General features: G+C 45.9%; 1 pseudogene; it reads right to left on the bottom strand.

Annotated features, from left to right (window-relative positions):
• Nucleotides 1–9253: 9253 nt before the first annotated feature.
• LOC103787163 (TBCC domain-containing protein 1-like) lies at nt 9254–13077 on the bottom strand (annotated as a pseudogene).
• Nucleotides 13078–13868: the final 791 nt, after the last annotated feature.

Genomic DNA, 13868 nt, shown 5'->3' with positions numbered 1-13868 from the left:
GCTTGCAGTGAGCCAAGATTGCGCCACTGCACTCCAGCCTGGGCGACAGAGCAAGACTCCATATCAAAAAACAAACAAACAAACAAACTAAAAAACACAGGGCAAAATCTTCATGACATTGAATCTGGCAATGATTACTTGGATATAACACCAAAGACACAGGCAGCAAAAGAAAAAAATGGGCAAATTGGACCTCATGAAAATTTTAAAATTTTGTACACCAAAAGACAATATCAACAGAGTAAAAAGGCAATCCACAGAATGGGAGGAAATATTTGCAATTATATACCTAGTAAAGATTTATATCCAGAATAAATAGAGAACTCCTAAAACTCAACAAAAACAAAAATGGCCTGACTCAAAATGGGCAAAGGGCATGAACAGGCATTTCTCTAAGGAAGCTATACAGATGGCCAATAAGGACATGAAAAGATGTGCAACATCTCTAATCATTAGGGAAATGCAAATTAAAACTACAATGAGATACTATCTCACACCCACTAGGATAGCTATTATTTTTAAAAAGAGAAAACGACAAGTGTTGTCACAGATGTGGAGAAAATGGAACCCTTGTGCTTTGTTGTTGGGAATGCAAAATGGTACAGGCCCTGTGGAAAACAGTATGGCAGGTCCTTAAATTTGTTTTGTTTTTTTTTTGAGACAGAGTTTCACTTTTGTCACCCAGGCTGGAGTGCAATGTCGTGATCTTGGCTCACTGCAACCTCTGCCTCCTGGGTACAAGGATTCTCCTGCCTCAGCCTCCCAAGTAGCTGGGATTACAAGCATGCACCACCATGCCTGGCTAATTTTTTGTATTTTTAGTAGAGATGGGGTTTCACCATGTGGGTTAGCCTGGTCTCGAACTCCTGGCCTCAAGTGATCTGCCCGCCACCTCAGCCTCCCAATGTGCTGGGATTACAGGCAAGAGCCACCATGCCCGGCCCTTAAAAATTTTTAAATAGAATTGCCATACAATCTAGCAATTCCACTTCTGGATATATATCCCAGAGAATTGAAAGCAGGATTTCAAAAAGATATTTTCACATCTGTGTTCATAGCAGTACTATTCCCAATAGTCAAGAAATGGAAGCAACCCAAATGTCTCTCAATGAACGAATGGATTTTAAAAATCCACTTGGTGGTGGATGGCCACAGCGGTTCATGCCTGTAATCCCAGCATTTTGGTAGGTTGAGGCAGGTGGATCACTTGAGGTCGGGAGTTCAAGTCCAGCCTGGCCAACATGGTGAAACCCGTCTCTACAAAAAAAATACATAAAAATTAGCCAGGCATGGTGGCAGGTGCCTGTAATCCCAGCTACTAGGGAAGCTGAAGCAGGAGAGTCACTTGAACCCAGGAGGCAGAAGTTGCAGTGAGCCGAGATTGCACCTCTGCACTCCAGCCTGGGCGACAGAGTGAGACTCTGTCTCAAAAAAAAAAAAAAAAAAAAAGTGCATACATGCAATGGAGAATTATTCAGCTTTAAAAAGGAAGGAACAGGATGGGCAACTTAGTCAGATCCGGTCTCTAAAAAAAATAAATAAACAAAATTAATGGGGTGTGGAGGTTCATGCCTGTGGTCCTAGCTACTCAGGAGGCTGAAGTGGGAGAATTGCTTGAGGCCCAGAGGTCGATGTCCATCCTGGGTGTCAGAGTGAGGCCCCATCTCTTAAAAAAAAAAAAAAGGAAGGAAATTCTGACACAAGCTACAACATGGATGAACTTTGAGGCTATTATGATAAGTGAAATCAGCCAGTTATAAAAAGACAAATCCTGTATAATTCCACTTATGTGAGGTATTTACAGTACTCAAATTCATAGAAACAAAGTGGAAGGGTGGTTGCCACAGGCTTCAGGGAGGGGAAGATAGGCAGCTGTTGTTTAACCAATATGCAGTTTCCATTTTGCAAGAGAAAAAGTTCTGAATGTGGGTTGTACAACAATGTAAATATACTTACCACTACTGAACTGTACACTTAGAAATGGTTGTGGGCTGGGCACAGTGGCTCATGCCTGTAATCCCAGCACTGTGGGAGGTCGAGGTGGGCAGATCACCTGAGATCATGAGTTTGAGACCAGCTTGGCCAACATGGTGAAACCCCGCCTCTACTAAAAATACAAAAGTTAGCCAGGTGTGATGGCGGGCACCTGTAATCTCAGCTACTGGGAAGGCTGAGGCAGGAAGAATTGCTTGAACCCGAGAGGTGGAGGTTGCAGTGAGCTGAGATTGTACCACTGCACTCCAGCCTGGGTGACAGCAAGACTCTGTCAAAAAAAAAAAAAAAGAAAGAAAGAAAAAAATAAATGGTTATGATGATAAATTTTGTTATGTGTTTTTTTTTTTTTCTTTTCTTTTGAGACAGGGTTTCCCTCTGTCACCCAGGGTGTAGTGCAGAGGAATGATCATAGCTCATTGTAGCCTGGAACTCCTTGGCTCAAGCGATTCTCCCACCTCAGCCTCCCTAGTAACTAGGAATATCAGCATGTGCCATCGTGCCCAACTAATTTATTTCTTTTTTAAAAAATTTAATTAATTTTTTAGAGATGAGATCTCACTATGTTGCCCAAGCTGGTCTCCAACTTCTGGCCTCAAGCAATCCTCCCACCTTGGTCTCCCAAAGTGCTGGGATTGCAGGCATGAACCAATTTTTAAATTTTTTGTACAGACAGGGTCTCACTTTGTTGCCCAGGGTGGTCTTGAACTCCTGGCGTTAAGTGATCCTCCTGCCTTGGCCTCCCAAAATGTTGGCATTACAAATATGAACCATTGTGCCTGGCTTTAATTACCCCTTTAAAGGCCAGATAGCCAAATACAGTTGACCCTTGAACAACACCAGTTTGAATTTCAAGGATCTATTTATAGGTGAATTTTCTTCCATCTCTGCCATCCCTGAGATAGCAAGAGCAACTCCTCCTCTTCTTCCTCCTCAGTCTATACAATGTGCAGATGATAAGGATGAAGACCTTTATGATGATCCACTTTCACTTAATGAATAGTAAATATATTTTCTCTTCTTTATGATTATCTTAACCTTTTCTGTTCTCTAGCTTAATTTTTTTTTTTTTAAACAGTCTTGCTCTGTTGTCCAGGCTGCAGTACCATGGTATGATCATAGTTCAATGCAGCCCTGAACTCTTGGACTCAAGAGATCCCCTGACTCCAGCCTCCTGAGTAGCTGGAATTACAGGCATGAGCTGCTGCACCTGGCCGGAGACGGGGTTTCACCGTGTTAGCCAGGACGGTCTCGATCTCCTCACCTCGTGATCCGTCCGCCTCGGCCTCCCAAAGTGCTGGGATTACAGGCTTGAGCCACCGCACCCGGCCTCACCTCTAATTTTCAATATGTGAATTATCATATCTGTGAAAGACTTGCTGGACTACACAGCATTCTCCCCAAATCTCCTCTATTGCCCCTTGCCTTTTTGTTTTTTGTGTTTTTGGTTTTTTTTTTGAGATGCAGTTTCGCTCGTTACCTATGCTGGAGTGCAATGGCGTGATCTTGGCTCACTGAAACCTCCGCCTTCCCGGTTCAAACGATTCTCTTGCCTCAGCCTACCGAGTAGCTGGGATTACAGGCGCCTGCCACCACGCCCGGCTAATTTTTTGTATTTTTACTAGAGGCACGGTTTCACCATGTTGGCCAGGCTGGTCTCGAACTCCTGGCCTCAAGTGATCTCCCCACCTTGGCCTCCCAAAGTGCTGGGATTACAGGCGTGAGCTGCCATGCCCGGCTGTCTTTTTTAAGAGACCGGGTCTCACTATGTTGCCCAGGTTGGACTCAAACTCCTGGGCTCAAGCGACACTCCTGCTTCAGCCTCTCCAGTACCTGGGACTATAGGTGTCCCAGGTACTCCTAGGGCCATCTGACCTTTAGGAAATTTAAACTTATTTTATTTATTTATTTATTTTTGAGACGGAGTCTTGCTCTGTTGCCAGGCTGGAGTGCAGTGGTGCGATCCCCGCTCACTGCAACCTCCGCCTCCCGGGTTCAAGCGATTTTCCTGTCTCAGCCTCCTGAGCAGCTGGGAATACAGGCACGTGCCACCAACCCTGGCTAATTTTTGTATTTTTAGTAGAGACGGGGTTTCACCATGTTGGTCAGGATGGTCTCGATCTCTTGACCTCGTGATCCACCCGCCTTGGCCTCTCAAAGTGCTGGGATTACAGGCGTGAGCCACTGTGCCCAGCCGGGAAATTTAAACTTATTGTAACACCTCGAGCTTAATAGAATAAAGCAAGCACATTCTGTGATTTAAGGAGTCACAAAATTTTATCATGAAGCAAAATCTTCCTTTTTTTCTTCTTTTAATACAGATGGGGTCATGCTATGTTGCCTAGGCTGGTCTCGAACTCTTGGCCTCAAGCAATCATCCCACCTCATCCTCCCAAAGTGCTGGGATTACAAGCCTGAACCACTGTTCCTTGCTGTCCCACCAGCCCCCTTTTTCTTTTCTTTTCTTTTCTTTTTTTTTTTTTTTGAGATAGAGTCTTGCTCTGTCGCCCAGGCTGGAGTGCAATGGCGCAATCTCAGCTCACTGCAACCTCTGCCTCCCGGGTTCAAGCAATTCTCCTGCCTCAGCCTCCTGAGTAGCTGGGATTACAGGCACGTGCTACCATGCCCAGCTAATTTTTGTATTTAGTAGAGATGGGATTTCACCATGTTGGTCAGGCTGGTCTCGAACTCCTGACTTTGTGGTCCGCCCACCTCAGCTTCCCAAAGTGCTGGGATTATAGGTGTGAGCCACCGTGCCTGGCCCAGCCCCCTTTTTCAAGGTAAGAAGAATTATCTTCACCACCATGGGTAATCACAGGCTGACATAATCATAGTTGAATATTCTATTTATTTTATATCTAGGGAATAGTACAAGAGACTTAGTGATAATTTTTTTTTTTTTTTTTTTTTTTTTTTTTGAGACGGAGTCTTGCTCTTTCGCCCAGGCTGGAGTGCAGTGGCCCGATCTCAGCTCACTGCAAGCTCCGCCTCCTGGGTTCAAGCCATTCTCCTGCCTCAGTCTCCCGAGTAGCTGGGACTACAGGCGCCCGCCACCACGCCCGGCTAATTTTTTCTATTTTTAGTAGAGACGGGGTTTCACCCTGTTAGCTAGGATGGTCTCGATCTCCTGACCTCGTGATCCGCCCGCCTCGGCCTCCCAAAGTGCTGGGATTACAGGCGTGAGCCACCGCGCCCGGCCGATAATTTTTTAATTATTCAGTTTTTAAGTACTGCCTATCTTGTAGATATTAAACCAGATGTTCAGTTGGATTTTGAATACCACACATACAGTTTGTCAAGAATTAGTACGTACTCTTTTTGTGCCTAACCCTTTTACATAAAGTACAGGACTCCTAGGACTAGTATCTACATCACAGCCCTTGAATAAGGCCCACAGTGAGGACAGAACTGAGTTTTCTTCTGAAGCCTTGCCTTCCAAGGCCATGGTTGTTGTTTGTCACCCCTTGGAGACTCATATCTGTGGTGCCCCCACCCCTTGATCCCTGATGTCTGGTAGAAAGATGTTTGCTTCTTTTTCTTTTCTTTTCTTTTCTTTTCTTTTCTTTTCTTTTCTGAGACAGAGACTTGGTCTGTCACACAGGCTGGAGTGCAGTGGCACGATCTTGGCTCACTGCAACCTCCGCCCCCTGGATTCAAGCGATTCTCCTGCCTCAGCCTCTTGAGTAGCTGGGATTACAGGCATGCACCACCATGCCTGGCTAATTTTTGTATTTTTGATATAGACGGGGTTTCACCATGTTGGTCAGGCTGGTCTCCTACTTCTGACCTCATGATCTGCCCGCATCAGCCTCCCAAAGTGCTGGGATTACAGGTGTGAGCCACCACGCCCAGCCTGTTTGCTTCTTTTTGATAGGGATACTAGATTAGCTGTGAATCCCAGCCTTCACTGCAGGTTTAACACAGAGAGCCTGTGGATCCCCCTGACAGCCTCAGTATGATCATCAGGAGGTCACAGCCAAGGTCTATGGCTCCATATCTGCCTCATTCCTTGGGTTTGACAGAGTAGTTCTGAGCAGCAGAGTACAAAGCTGTGCCTGAGTTTGTAGCAGATTCCCACTCCTGGTGACAGCTAGACTGCATTACAGACATGCTGCTTCTGCTCATGCCCACAGTCTACAGTAGAAAAGGTACACTTGCTCTGAATTAGGCTGAACCCTGCCTAGCAGCTACAGAACAGACATCAATATATCCCCTGGGAAGCATCTACCTGGGCTGCTGTCCTTATGGCACCTTGTATCTGGTTGAATAAACACCGCATGTTTTCACATCCTCCAGCCTAGAGATGAAGCTCTGGGGTCTGGGAGTTAGCCTGGTGGTCAGCGTGCTCCAGGGCAATCCTCAGTGCGAGGTCTATCTGGATCCTTGGTAGAAGGACCAAGTGGGTGAGGCCAGGAAAGGTCTTTGGGAGCAGGGTCTGGCATAGTTAAGACCCTACAGAGCGCATCTGAATCCCTAGAGATTAGAAAAATGGCACCAAGGGTGTTTATCTAGGTTTCACAGGATGCAGCAGGAGGCAGTAAAGGAGCAGTCATTCTGGGTCTTAGGTGATGCCTTGCTGGGTCAGACTATGCTGGAATGAATGACAATACTCAAACTGTTTCTCCTGGTCTGAAAGGAGCCCAGGGCTCAGAAGACATCTCATGCAATAACCTTCAGCTTCTGTTCCTTTTAAGTTGGCCCCAAGAAAAGAGAATGGGACTCAATTATTCTTCTTGGTCTCCCCATTCCAGATCACCAGACTTCCTCTGCTTCACTTCCTAATTATGAGGCCCAAATTACTACACAATCCCGTCAGTGAGAAGTGGGACTGCTCTGATAGGTGTAGACACTCTGCCCAGTTCCCTGTCCCATGAGGAGGGGAGGTGATTGTTTTCCCCGATACTCAGTTAAGGGACATAATCTCTACAAATATTTGTCCTTTTGTTAAAATCTTCAGCCTCAAAAGACATTGGCATTTCCGTGTCCCTGTCACATTTCACCTCCAGTTCACAAAAGAGGCCACAGAGACCCAGAGTCAAGAGAAATAAGAAAACTGTGATTCTGATATAAAAGCAGCTTTTTATTTCTCTTTTCAGTTTGCAAATTAACGTAAGCAAGCTACAGCATTCGGGTGGGGAGTTAGAAAGTATAAAGAAGATGAATGGGGAAAGATAATACCCTTCGTATCTAGTACATAATAAATCCACAGTATTTGACAACTGAAAGAAAGATAAATTGGGGAGAAGAAATAGGAGCTAGCAACTACTAAGAGAGGGGCAAAACTGATTCTAGTCACATGTCTTTTAGCTCTGGAATCAAGTGAACATACATCTGTCCTAAGCTGTTCCCATCATTCTTTTTTCCTCTTCTTTCTCCTCCTCTGTTCAACATTTCTAACTACCTGCTATGCTATGCTGAGTCTCTGTACACAGGTCTATCAGAGACATTTGAGAAAGTAAATGTAGTGGTAGGCTAAATCAGCCTGAACATATTTCTAAATAAGCCTGAAAATATTTCTTTATCAAGTCCAGTAAAATGAGTTTCAGAATTTTTGTGGCACGAATGAAAAAGTACATCTGGGCCGGGCGCAGTGGCTCACGCCTGTAATCCCAGCACTTTGGGAGGCCGAGGCGGGTGGATCATGAGGTCAGGAGATCAAGACCATCCTGGCTAACACGGTGAAACCCCGTCTCTACTAAAAATACAAAAAATTAGCCGGGCGTGGTGGCGGGCGCCTGTAGTCCCAGCTACTCAGGAGGCTGAGGCAGGAGAATGGCGTGCACCTGGGAGGCGGGGCTTGCAGTGAACGGAGATTGTGCCACTGCACTCCAGCCTGGGGGACAGAGCGAGACTCCGTCTCAAAAAAAAAAAAAAAGAAAAGAAAAAGTACATCTGATCTTCTATATATATAGGCATTGCAAAGTTCTTTTTTTTTATTCTTTAGAGTTTGTTTATTGAAAATTTGAAGCAGAAAATGAAAAATAAATATTTTTAGGCCGGGCGCGGTGGCTCACGCCTGTAATCCCAGCACTTTGGGAGGCCAAGGCAGGCAGATCACCTGAGGTCAGGAGTTTGAGACCAGCCTGGCAACATGGTGAAACCTCATCTCTACTAAAAATACAAAAATTAGCTGGGCATGGTGGCGGGTGCCTGTAATCCTAGCTACTTGGGAGGCTGAGGCAGGAGAATTGCTTGAACCTGGAAGCCAGAGGTTGCAGTGAGCTGAGATCATGCCACTGCACTCCAGCCTGGGTAACAAAGCGAGACTCCCTCTTAAAAAAAAAAAAAAAAAAAAGTTTTTACACAGTTTCATTAAGTTCCATACTTTAAGGACTAAAATATAATAAAAAACTATTTCTGCTATATCTATATACCAACAAATCATACTTTCCTTCCAATTATTTTTATTTATTTTTTCTGAGACAGAGTCTCGCTCTGTCGCCCAGGCTGGAGTGCAGTGGTGCAATCTTGGCTCACCACAAGCTCTGCCTCCCGGGTTCATGCCATTCTCCTGCCTCAGCCTCCCAAGTAGCTGGGACTACAGGTGCCTGCCACCACGCCCGGCTAATTTTTTTGTATTTTTAGTAGAGACGGGGTTTCACCGTGTTAGCTAGGATGGTCTCGATCTCCTGACCTCATTATCCGCCTGTCTCAGCCTCCCAAAGTGCTGGGATTACAGGCATGAGCCACCGTGCCCGGCCTCCAATTATTTTTTAAAAGGTGTAGCAATTTCCATTTATTTATTTATTTATTCATATAATTTTTGAGATTGGGTCTTGCTCTGTTGCCCAGGCTGGAGTGCAGTGGCGTGATCTCAGCTCACTACAGCCTCTGCCTCCCGTGTTCAAGCAATTCTCCCACCTCAGCTTCCTGAGTAGCTGGGATTACAGGGGCATGCCACCAAGCCCAGCTAATTTTTGCATTTTTAGTAGAGATGGGGTTTCACCATATTGGCCCCAGGCTGGTCTCAAACTCCTGACCTCAGGTGATCCACCTGCCTCAGCCTCTCAAAGTGTTGGAATGACAGGCATGAGCCACTGTGCCCGGTCGCAATTTCCTTGTAGTTACAAAGAACTATAAAACTCTTATTTAACTCTAGAAAGAATGAAATTCTTTCATCATACAAATTAAGATACACAGTATAGTTGCAAATCTACACTCAATTGTGTTAATATTAACATATATACAATGCTACTACCTTCATCAACTTTTTCAGTTGGGCATCACAAAGATGAGTCTTCTGATGTTCTATAAACAATATGTTTATACGAAAGTCAGAAGTTTAGCTAAAATTCAGCCTACACAGTAATAAATGAATATGGAATGGAAATCAAATAAAGTTCTTAAACAGGATGAAAAAGTCCCAATGTCTCTTAAGCAGCAAGAGCACCTTCCCGCTTTAGTTTCAAGATGAGCAGCATCCTCCATTTATCCTTGTATTTCCAGGGCCCAGTGTTTCCATGGAAGATCCTTATCCAGCTGCTTGTTTGGAGCCTGCTGCAGGGGGTACAAGGCTGTCCAGCTGTTGGCGATGTCCTGTATTAATCAACCATTCATAAAACTTGTTCTGGCTGGGCGAGGTGGCTCATGCCTGTAATCCCAGCACTTTGGGAGGCCAAGGTGGGTGGATCATGAGGTCAGGAGATCGAGACCATCCTGGCTAACATGGTGAAACCCTGTCTCTACTAAAAATACAGAAGAAAAAAAAAATTAGCCGGTGTGGTGGCGGGCGCCTGTAGTCCCAGCTACTCGGGAGGCTGAGGCAGGAGAATGGTGTGAACCCGGGAGGCAGAGCTTGCAGTGAGCTGAGATCACACCACTGCACTCCAGCCTGGGTGACAGAGCGAGACTCTGTCTCAAAAGAAAAAAAAAACAAAAACTTGTTCTCTATCAGTACCTGGAACTGCTTCCTTTGATCCTATGTCAAATGAGCCTCCTTCACAGTTTTCTGCCAGATCTGTACCTTCTGTTCTCTTTGACCCAGTGCTTTCTGATATACAGATGGAAGACTCCCAGGAATCCCTGTTGTGCCCTCTTCCATTTCAAAGGGAGTAGTAAATATATAGAATTCAGAAGGTGGTAAAAGCCAGAAGACACCTGTGTCGCTGTTCTTTCCGCACACAACCATTAGATTATCCCAATAGTTAGGCACTGTAGCAAGGCCAGTCCTGGCCATATGGTTCTCTTTTGACCAGGATTAATGCTGGGTCCATTACCTAGCATTGGGTAATGGGTATGAAAAGGGGCAAAAGTTACTATCTTGTTCCCAGAGAGAATGAGTGGGCATGTAGGCGTCAGAATGTGAAAGACGCAACCTGTCGTAGAAGAGATGGACAAACGATGGCAAACAGCAATGACTTTAACGTTGTCAGAACTGTGGAGGTAAATCATAGTTGCTACAGGGCCCAAGACAAAGGTGCTAGTCCTGCACTTCTCAATTGTCACAGATCATAAGGGAGAGAGTAGATATATAAAAGATTCGTTGCAATGATGAATCTTTACATGTGTCCCCACCAGAGTATCTGAGCTCTTAGCCAATGTCTGCTTGTAAATGTGGCTCATCACCATCATGTGGTGTATCCTAGGGGCCACATTAGAATTACAAGCAATCTGGGACAGGTGCGGTGGCTCATGCCTATAATCCCGGCACTTTGGGAGGCCGAGGCAAGTGGATTATTTGAGGTCAGGAGTTTAAAATCAGCCTGGCCAACATGGTGAAACCCTGTCTCTATTAAAAATGTAAAAATTAGCCTGGTGTGGTGGTGGGCACCTGTAATCCCAGCTACTTGAGAGGCTGAGGCAGGAGAATCGCTTGAGCCAAGGAAGCAGAGGCTGCAGTGAGCAGAGATCACGCCATTGCACTCCAGCCTGGGTGACAGAGTGAGACTCCATCTCAAAAAAAAAAAAAAAAAAAAAAAAAAAGAAAGAAAAGAAAAGGAAAAAGAAGAAGAAGAATTACAAGCAATCTTAGCTCTTTTGGTTGTCCCTTCAATTTGATGAGCCCAAGCCAATTTCTTTCCAGACTTGAGGCAAGTTGATGTACCAAATGGATTCCCAGTCAAACTGGACCTCAACCAGGGTTCCAGCTTGTAGAAAGTCTTAGAGATCTTTGAGAAGCCACTATCTGCATGCAGTGGTTACCACAGTGCAAGTTCATGAAGTGGATAGATCTTCCTGGCGCTTCTTATTCTACCTTCAATAAGGAAGCTTCTTGAGACACTAGACTACTATGGTTTGAACGAAATGATGCAGTGAGTTGTCCTGGATCTAAAAGCAGCTCGGGAGATCAGACAGATGATCATAGACAAAAGCTTGATATCTGTAATCATTCCAGTTCTTATTATGACAATTAGATTTTTCAGTCAGGTCAGGAGACTGAGATCTGTTTCTGGGACTAGGCCACTCTTCTCCAATCAAAGATGTCCTTAGTAGAGGCCTTGTTCAATTGTTGAATGTATAAGAAGAGCAGAAACTGCAGGGTGTCCACTGAAAGCTGATTTCTCTGCTTTTCAACTTCCTCCTCAGACATGCAGTTGGACAAAACCTCAGACCATTCCAGGCACTCCTCAGGTATCTTCACTGAAAGACTATCAGATATTTCAAAGTAAAGCCACATCAGGTCCTTGGCCAACTGCAGCTTCCCACAAGCAATGTGCCTCCATGTAGACCAGTAGAGGCGTGGGGAAGATCCTTCTGTGGCCCGGATTCGCACATAGTTGAATATCTTCCTGAGATAGTGAAGACTAAACTTGGATGGAGAGGGGGACATGCAAGGCACCCACTATAAAGGGTTCTGCTTGCACCCAGAGGATAACTCTGGGCTCATCCAAGTTATCTCTAAGGACACCTGGGTGAAAACGCGTCTTTGCATACCTGCTAAGGCAGGTGCCCTCTGCCGCACTTCGTGTGAGCACCACGGCGCCCCGCATCCCTTCACTGACTGGGCCTGACCCTCGCCCTGGCCTCGTGAAGTTCTTTTTTTTTTTTCTTTTTAATTATTAACGAGATATTATTTATTTATTTTCAAGATGGGGTCTCGCTGTGTTGCCAGGCTGGAGCGCAGTGGCATGATCTCGGTCACTGCAACCTCCGCCTCCCGGGTTCAAGTGATTCTCCTGCCTCAGCCTCCTGAGTAGCTGGGACTACAGGCACGTGCCACCACACTGGCTAATTTTTGTATCTTTAGTAGAGACAGGGTTTCACTATGTTGGCCAGGCAGGTCTTGAACTCCTGATCTTGTGATCCACCCGCCTCAGCTTCCCAAAGTGCTGGTATGACAGGTGTGAGCCACTGCGCCTGGCCATTGTGAAATTCTTAATTTCGGAGTTATTCATCAGCCGTTTGCCTACTTCTTCCAAATGCTCCCAAGACTCATCCATGCACTTCTGGGTGACGCTGAGCAGAAGCTTGTTACCAGCTTAGGCGAAGGGAGCTTCTCAGTAAATTCAAACATCAGCACTGCTGTCTCATAGAGCACCTGCCCATATCTATAGGTATATGCCTCAGGAAGGGTAACGGGAGTGCTGGACCCGCATAAGCTCCCCTGGGGTTCCCCTCAGATCCCTCACGATGATATTAGTATTGCCAATCACTTCCTCCTCCTTGAACTTTTGACTCTCATGGATGAGGGTTTCAGTAGTATCCTTTCCTCCCATCCTAATGAGCTGAAGCTACAGAACATGGGCCTCAGCTGGGCAGCTCACCTCCTCCAAGGCCACCCTCAGAGCTAATTTGGACAGGTACTCAGGCAGAGGGGCTAGGGAGGGGGCTGTGTGTAAGAGATCCTGGCTGGTCCTGGGATCTGGGAGAGGAATCTGGCTCTCCCAGAAATGGGAGATGGAGGCCCAGTCTCTGGAAAAGACAGCTGGAAGGTTAGGGCCCCACTTTGGGCATTTCTTGGAAAGGCAGCTACCAGGGGCAGCAAGACACAGCAGAGGAGCAGCACAGCCTGGACCACTGGGGGACAGCAGAGCAGCCCTGCTGGAAGGAAGCAGTGCTCAGGTTGGGAAGTGGAGAAAGGCTCAGGACAAAAAGACACCAAGACTGGCCAGAGCTAGAAAGTGTCTTAGCTCTTGGAAATTTCAATTGCCCTGAACACACCTCACCCTCACTCTTAAAGGATGTAGGTGATCCTCACCTGCTCCAGAAAAACAAGCCAGGAGTTGGCCCAAGACACATTCTTTGCTTCAGTGTTTCCCTAATCTGAATGACTACTTTTTAGACCTGACGTCTTTACCCCAGCCAAAAAAGCTGATGCCTTCTAAGAACAGTGAAGAATGTAACATTCACAAATATTTATCTACCTTTTCCTGGCCCAGACTTTGTCCTTCTCACCTTTGTCCCACGCCGACAAACATTTTTCCCTTCATGGCTTCTGCTTCTGCTGCCCCATATCCTTGTCACCCTAAGGATTTACCCTAGACCTAAACTTAGATTTAAAAAGTTTCCTCTGTACCTTCTGAGGAAACAGAGAGGAGAGAAAGGCAGGGGTGCCTTTCACCTCTGGGTAGAAGAACTGCTCTGGCCTGAATGTTTGTACCCTCCAAAAATCCTGTTAAAACTTAATCCCCAATATGGGAGTATTGAAAGATACAGTCTTATGCCTGTAATCCCAGCACTTTGGGAGGCCAAGGTGGGCGGATCACCTGAGGTCAGGAGTTTGAGACCAGCCTGATCAACATGGTGAAATCCCGTCTCTACAAAAATACAAAAAAAATTAGCCGGGCATGATGGCCAGTGCCTGTAATCCCAGCTACTGGGGAGGCTGATGTAGGAGAATCACTCAAACCCGGGAGGCGGAGGTTGCAGTGAGGCGAGATCACGCCATTGCATTGCAGTCTGGGTGACAGAGCGAGACTCCGTCTCCAAAAAAAAAA

This window comes from Pan paniscus, chromosome 10 (assembly GCF_029289425.2).
Source record: "Pan paniscus chromosome 10, NHGRI_mPanPan1-v2.0_pri, whole genome shotgun sequence".
In the NCBI taxonomy this organism is placed as follows: domain Eukaryota; kingdom Metazoa; phylum Chordata; class Mammalia; order Primates; family Hominidae; genus Pan; species Pan paniscus.
This window is presented reverse-complemented; position numbering and strand designations above follow the sequence as displayed.